We start from the raw sequence: 7,500 nt of genomic DNA on the forward strand, positions 1-7,500 counted from the left end.
TAGAGAAAGAGAAAGAGAAAGAGAGAGAGAGAGAGAGAGAAGAAAAATTGATAGAAACAGAGAGAGAGAGAGAGAGAGAGAGAGAGAGAGAGAGAGAGAGAGAGAGAGAGAGAGAGAGAGAGAGAGAGAGAGAGAGAGAGAGAGAGAGAAGAGAGAAAGAGAGAGAGAGAAAGAGAAGAGAGAAAGAGAAGAGAGAGAGAGAGAGAGAGAGAGAGAGAGAGAGAGAGAGAGAGAGAGAGAGAGAGAGAGAGAGAGAGAGAGAGAGAGAGAGAGAAGAAAAATTGATAGATACAGAGAAAGAGAAAGAAAGAGAGAGAGAGAGAGAGAGAGAGAGAGAGAGAGAGAGAGAGAGAGAGAGAGAGAGAGAGAGAGAGATAGAGAGTGATAGAGAGCGAGAGAGAGAGGGAGGGAGAGAGCGAGAGCAGGTATATAGTGGCCAAGAAAAACAAACAAACGCTCCCATTCACGACTCTATAATGGTGATGAGAAAAAATGCCTCCAGATTTCAAGGGGATTTCGTGAAATTTCGCAGCGTGAAATGAAACCACTTTGCTATGGTTAGCATAAACACACGCTGGCTGAATATCTAAATACTAAATAGTTTCTTCAGCCTAAAAAAAGGGTAAAACGGTTAGTAAATATCACATTTTTGAATTGTCGTTTTAGTATGATGTTCCCATTTCATCGGTATTGGGGAGCGACTAAGTTCCTCCCATATTCACACACTATGGCAACGCACGTGTTTTAAGAATAAAATACTTGAGAAAACACCCTCTACCCCCCCCCCCACATCCCCCCCACCCAAAAAAAAAAACATCAATTCTCCGAAAGCTACTTTTTTCCTCCTCTTTTCCAGAGTGATTACTTGTAGCCAGAAGCTTCACACTATTTTCTTAGTGTTGTTGTTTTTTTTGTTGTTCTCACTTCTCTCGGTGTCGACCAACATTTCCTACTTCTTTGAAACGGCTTTAGGCCACACGAGTGAGAGGCTGATTTCTCTTTGTTTTTCTTGTTTGTCTTTGTCCTTTACCGCAATATCCCTCTGAAGCACATCACATAAAATCATTGGTTTTAAGGAGCAATTTCTCAGAAGGTGCAAATCGAAGCCATAAACAAACAGGGAAAGATATGCCGAAGTAAGAAGGAAAAACAAATATAATACTCACTTCAAGGAAAAACAAAATAGAGACACACATACGCACGCACGCACGCACCTTAATATTTCATACTTATTAAATAGCCATAATCTTTTTTAACATTCACACAAGGTAGAATAGATAGGTTACATACATATAAATGCATGTGTGGGGGGAGGGTTTATGTATGTGAATGTGAATGTGTGCGTAAGTTTGGGTTGAAGTTGAAGTTGAAGTGTAGGTGTCAGTGTATGTGTCTGTGTTTGTGTATGTGAATATACATATGTGTATGTGCATGCATCTATATAAATATGTGTGTATGTGTATGTGTCTATTTGAATGTGAATGTGAATGTAAAAGTGAATGTGTATTTGTATGTTTCTATATGAATGTGAATGTGAATGTGAATATGAATATGAATGTGCATGTGAATGTGAATGTGAAAGTGAATGTGTATTTGCATGTGTAGGCTATGTGCATGCTTATATATGTGTGTCGCATATCAGTACAAACACATAGGTGTACGCGTTCGCAGCGACGGTCCGCAAATACGAAGACTAGGTTAGTGAGCGAACTAAATCTATATAACGGTACAGCACACACATAAATCCGCGCGACAAAGGCTGCGTTGGAATTCCTCAACAACTTCGCCCGAAACTGAAGCGCCAAAACCGTCCTCCAGAAGGCAAACAAATAACGGAAATACACAAGAAGGCAAACAAATAACGGAAATACACAAGAAGGAAATACAATAGTCCTTATATCCTGTTACTACTTCCCCCCTCCCCCCCCCCTAAAAAAAAAAAGTCCATTACGAACAAAACAAGACTAAACAAAAGCACAGAAACTGGACAAACAAAGGGCGAAGGAAGCGGGTGAAAGGGAAGGAGGTGAAGAAAAAGGGGGGGAGGTGGGTGAGGGGAAGGGGGAAGGAGAGGGAAAGGGGGAGGGAGGAGAGGGAAAAGGGGAGAGGAGAGGGAAAGGAGGAAGGAGGAGAGGGAAAGGGGGAGTGGGGAGAGGGAAAGGGGGAGGGAGGAGAAGGAAAGGGGGAGGAAGGAGCGTGAGTGGCAGAAGGAGGAGAGGGAAAGGGGGAGGGAGGAGAGTGAAAGGGAGAGGGAGGAGTGTGAAAGGGGGAGGGAGAGGAGGAGAGGGAAATGGGGAAGGAGGAGAAGGAAAGGGAGAGAGAGGAAAAAGAGGGAGGAAGAGATGTGAGAGAGGGGAAAGGAATGAGGTGGAGGAGAAGGGGGGGGAGTAGGAGAGGGAGAGGGAGAGGAGAAAAGGGAAGAGAGGGGGAGAGGATAAAGAAGAGAAGAGAAGATGAACATATTTGCGGAAAATATTTCCAGGAGTGAAAACGAACACACTTGACCGCACTCGTATTTCCAGGCGGGAATTCAACACCACTTAAACCCACAGTCACTCGATAGATGGCAACGTAAGAAACTCTAAATAAAATGTATAAGCAAATATTCGATTATGTTCTTGAATTGATATTCCATTATAGAGGAAAACAGTTTTCGTCTCTGTTTACTTCTTTTTCATGATATTTTTTTTGTTTTATTTTTCCTTTTTACCAACGCTCTCTCTCCCTCGCTCTCTCTCTCTCTCTCTCTCTCTCTCTCTCTCTCTCTCTCTCTCTCTATATATATATATATATATATATATATATATATATATATATATATATATATATATATATATATATATATTGTAAATATATGTGTATGTATGTGTGTGTGTATGTATGTATGTATGTATGTATGTATATAAGTGTGTGTATATGTATATGTCTATGTCTATGTTTATGTCTATATGTATATATACATGTATATATACATGTATAAACACACACACACACATACATATCTACACATCGAAATTTCAGACCTTTTTTTTCTCTCTTCAGCAGGCACCGGAAGGGGATCCTCCTCGCTCGAAAAAGCCAATCAGTAAACAGGATCATCAGTGGCAGCCAATGAGCGGCGTCGTAATAAGCAGTGAACTGGATTATCGTGATTAATCGTTCGAGGAGAAGGGACATTATCCGGCGCCGGGAACCCTCTCGCTCTTCCAGTCGCCGCGCAGCCCTTGAATCGGAAATTCCCCGATGGAATGTTGATGCTTTTAAAGTGGATGAATAAATAAATGAAAAATATAAGTCAAAAGGAATTCATTGATTGACTGCTCCTTTTCCTCTTTGGCCACTTGAAGAGATAAAAGAGATCAAGTTGAAAATCATCTCTGCAACGACTGGCACTTTTCCTCTCAAACCATGAATTGAATAAATAAACTACTTATCGTTAATCAGTTGAAATAAAAATGATGATGCCTCTCCTCTGACGAAGTGAAATAAACGAGTCAGAGATAAATACAAGTAAAGAAGGGGAAAGGCAGGGGGAAAAAGTCCGCTGGAAATAAAACAAAACAAAACAAAAATCCGCGAATATATTTTCTTTTTTGTTCTTTTCTGCATGAACCTAAAATCATTTTTTTCTGCCAATTCCACCAAATGCCCTCCATGATATGTCGAACACACGAGGAAGAGGAAAGAATAGAAAAGAAAAGAAAAGAAAAAAGAAAAAAAATGAATAGTGTGCGAGACTGCTTTCCTGACCGAATGTAAATCTGTCATGAACACATGTTTGTACTCGACCTGATAGGGTTGGTGTCTGACCCTTCTCCCCCCCCCCCACTCCCCCCCATCCTTCCCTGTCTCCTCTCCTTCTCCCTCACACTGCCATTCAGTCTCTTTCTGCCTCCTCCCTTTCACACTCTCCCTCCCCCTCCTCCTCCTACGAAAGGGCAAGATGGGGAGGGGGAGGGGGGGGGAGTGGAGGGCACACATCGCGCGTAACTTGTCACTTGGAATAGCAATCTGCAAATGCCTCAGGGGACCGGATGAACCTGGCTTGTCCGTGGGGAAAACAGCCGAGGGACGGAAAGAGAGAAATATTGTGGCAAGATAGAGCGGGAGGGAGGGCAGGAAAGGGAGGGGAGGGGAGGGGAAAGGAGGGGAAAGGAGGGGAAAGGAGGGGAGGGGAGGGAGAGAAAAGAGATAGAGGAGAAAACGAGGAGACAGTGAAAGAGACAGGAAGAGAGAAACAGAAAAAAACGCATCCGAATAAAAATATTTCGATCGAACTCCGACGGGCGAAAAATCACGTCATCAACGGATGCTCACAGTAAAATGCAATTTTAATCAACAACTCGCCAAAGACAAAGAGAGAGAAAAAAGGGAACTGTAAAATAAAAGGAAACAAAATGAAATTAGAGCGCAAAAGAGAAAAAAAATCTTGAAGGATCTTACGGGATCACAGGCGAGGCGGGACATATTTAGCAGTTGAGTGTTGATGTCGCCTTCTCGCAAGAGTTGGATTCCCCTCTTTGGTGAAGGTTGGACAAGCTGCCCTCGTGGACATACAATCACGCGTAACAAACAAACAAACAAACACACTCGCACACCCACCCACCCACACACACACACACACACACACGCACACACACACAGGTGTTTATGTACCACTTTTAAATATATAAATTGGGTACAAAAGGGAGAGGAGAGGGAAAGAGTTTGTTGAAAGAAAGAAGAAAGAAAGAGGGAGAGAGAAATAAAGGCAAATAATAAAAGACACAGGGGGAATAAAATGAAATAGAGCGAGATATTAGGGACATAATGGTGGGGGGGGGATGGAAAAGAGGAATAAAGAAAAGAAGGAAGAAAGAGAGAAGAGAAAGAGAGACGAGAAAGAGAGCGTCATACAGTCGCCCTCGTCCTCACACTCGTTCGATCTATACACATTTATTGTTATTGTTATTATTCCTACTTTCGCCATGAGGAATGGCTCGGGGTCAATACGGGCAGGGAAGGCGGACGTGGTAGGAGCGACGGCCGCAAACCACTCACTCCGCCGGGGGGGGAAAACTTCAATACCGGAGGCTAATCTCTTGGATTATTCAGAAATTACTCCAGTTGCCAATATCTAATTCTCTGACCGATACGTTTTCTCGATTTTTATGCAAGGTTCCTATTCATTTCGTATAACAATGCAAGGTCGTATTGTATACTTCGCATGCTGGTTTATTTGAGGTTGAATCGATAGGTAAATCTTGTGAATATTCTTACCTGTGCAAATGCGTTTACATTTGGATGGAAGTAAAGGTGTGTGTGTGTGTGTGTGTGTGTGTGTGTGTGTGTGTGTGTGTGTGTGTGTGTGTGTGTGTGTGTGTGTGTGTGTGTGTGTGTATTCGTATGTATCTACCTACAAGTAAAATTAAAATCGGATAAAAAAAAACAGCCAAAGTGTCGAAAACAAAGCCGACGACAGCACGAGGGAGGGCAAGGGGGATGAAGTCCCGAGTCTCAGCTACGACGCTACGACAACACGCATACATTATTACAAGGTCGTGTTGAAGGCAGAGTAACGACACTTACTCCCCGGTTCCAAAGTTCACAAAACTGAATCAATTCCTATTAAGAGTACCCACTTCCCCCCCCCCCCTCTCCTAACAAAGTCCCCAGGTAGAGTAAGTCGCTCATGGCTTTCCAATCACGACGAAAAAAAAAAAATCATATAAAATAAATTAAACTATGAAACCCTAATACCATAAGCTCACACACCAACAAACACACACGCACACAAAATCCAATACACCTAATGACGAATCGTACCCATATGTAAGTCTCCTGTGTTAGGTATACACGAGTCAATATCCTTACACCATTATGTTAGGAAGTCTCTATTAATGTTGTAGAGGCGAGTCGATGTTAAAATTAATGCAGAATACCCCATGTACTAAGAATCATAACATTACATTATACGCGGATTACACGTTGTATATATTTTAAAAAATCCTTCTTAAATCCTGCAAACTCACTTTAATCCGTACCTCAATAGCTGTGTATGTTATCCCAATATGTTATAGTGCAGGTTGACTAATCTTTATACAACGCGGCGAAGATCATCAAACAGTACGCGCGCTCTCACGATGTGTCCCCGGAGTGAGTTTCTCAGAGACAATTTTTCATGCAGACAAGAGAGAGAGAGAGAGAGAGAGAGAGAGAGAGAGAGAGAGAGAGAGAGAGAGAGAGAGAGAGAGAGAGAGAGAGAGAGAGAGAGAGAGAGAGAGAGAGGGAGAGAGAGAGAGAGCAAGAACGAGAATGGGAGAGAGAGAGAGAAGAAAAGAGAAGAGAAGAAAAGAGAAGACAAACCACTCCTCTCTCCTCAGCCGGAAAATTGAATGAAGACTCCGTACAGTGCAACAAAAACACCTCGAGACAGCAATGCAAGAGAGACAGCAATGCAAGAACAGTTATCAATACAGTTCTTTGTCCTCCTAATCGCTAAGCAATGCTTCAACAACACTAGTCATGCTTGTCACTCTAAGATTGTTATCATATAAACTTCCTCATTCGAATGTTCCCTATAACAACCCTGACATTATAGTCTCATAATAACCTCATTTTAATGGTATAATCACACAAGTTCTTATAACAATTGTAAATTATCTCATAGCTCTCTTATAGCTTTATAATAACGTCTTGTTCATTCTAACGACCACGTCAATCCTAATCCTAATAACAAACCTAAAAATCTAATCATAATCCTATAAAGCCCATGAAAACCTCATCGTACTCCTATAAATTTATCATAATTCTATAAATCACATCAAAATCTCATCATAATCCTATAAATGTCATCATATTCCAGAGCACCACTATCAATTTAAGTCATAAACCTAAAGATAAACTCGAAATCCCATGACAATATCAATAATAATATTTGTATTCTCATCAAAATCTTATAAAAATCCTAATAATGCCAATCATAATCTCATTATAAATCCCACTTATTTAATCCACTTTACTACAAGAATTCTTAAGCACTCTTAGCAATCTTTTTATTTTTTTTCTTCCTATGAAATATACATTAACTAATAATTACACCCCAAACGGAATAAGCAATTGAATAATTTTCGTAAAAAATGAATCTGAACAATTATACGCTTCCCTGAAAAAAATACCACTGCTCCTGCTGAAATGTGACTTTTTGTTTAATAATTCATCATACCCCTTCTACCTCCATCCTTGCAACCATACATGCAGACACATCTCTTTAACCAAGACCCCCCCCCCTCCACCATTCACCCAACATAAACTAAACCACCCTCTCAACGGAGCTTCACAGAGGAAAAAAAAGGATGGGAAAATGAGAAAAAGAAAATCACCACCACCGTCCCCATTACCAACCCAGCGGAACCCCTTACACAGCCCTTCAAACGCCCTAATCTGTGATACTAAAGGTCATTAGTTTCCTAGATAATGGGGGAAACAAGGTCATGCATCATGGGGCCTACCTTGAGTGGC

This window comes from Penaeus japonicus, unplaced genomic scaffold (genome assembly GCF_977035675.1).
Source record: "Penaeus japonicus unplaced genomic scaffold, GWHDUDI00000001_assembly GWHDUDI00000017, whole genome shotgun sequence".
Taxonomy (NCBI): Eukaryota; Metazoa; Arthropoda; class Malacostraca; order Decapoda; family Penaeidae; genus Penaeus; species Penaeus japonicus.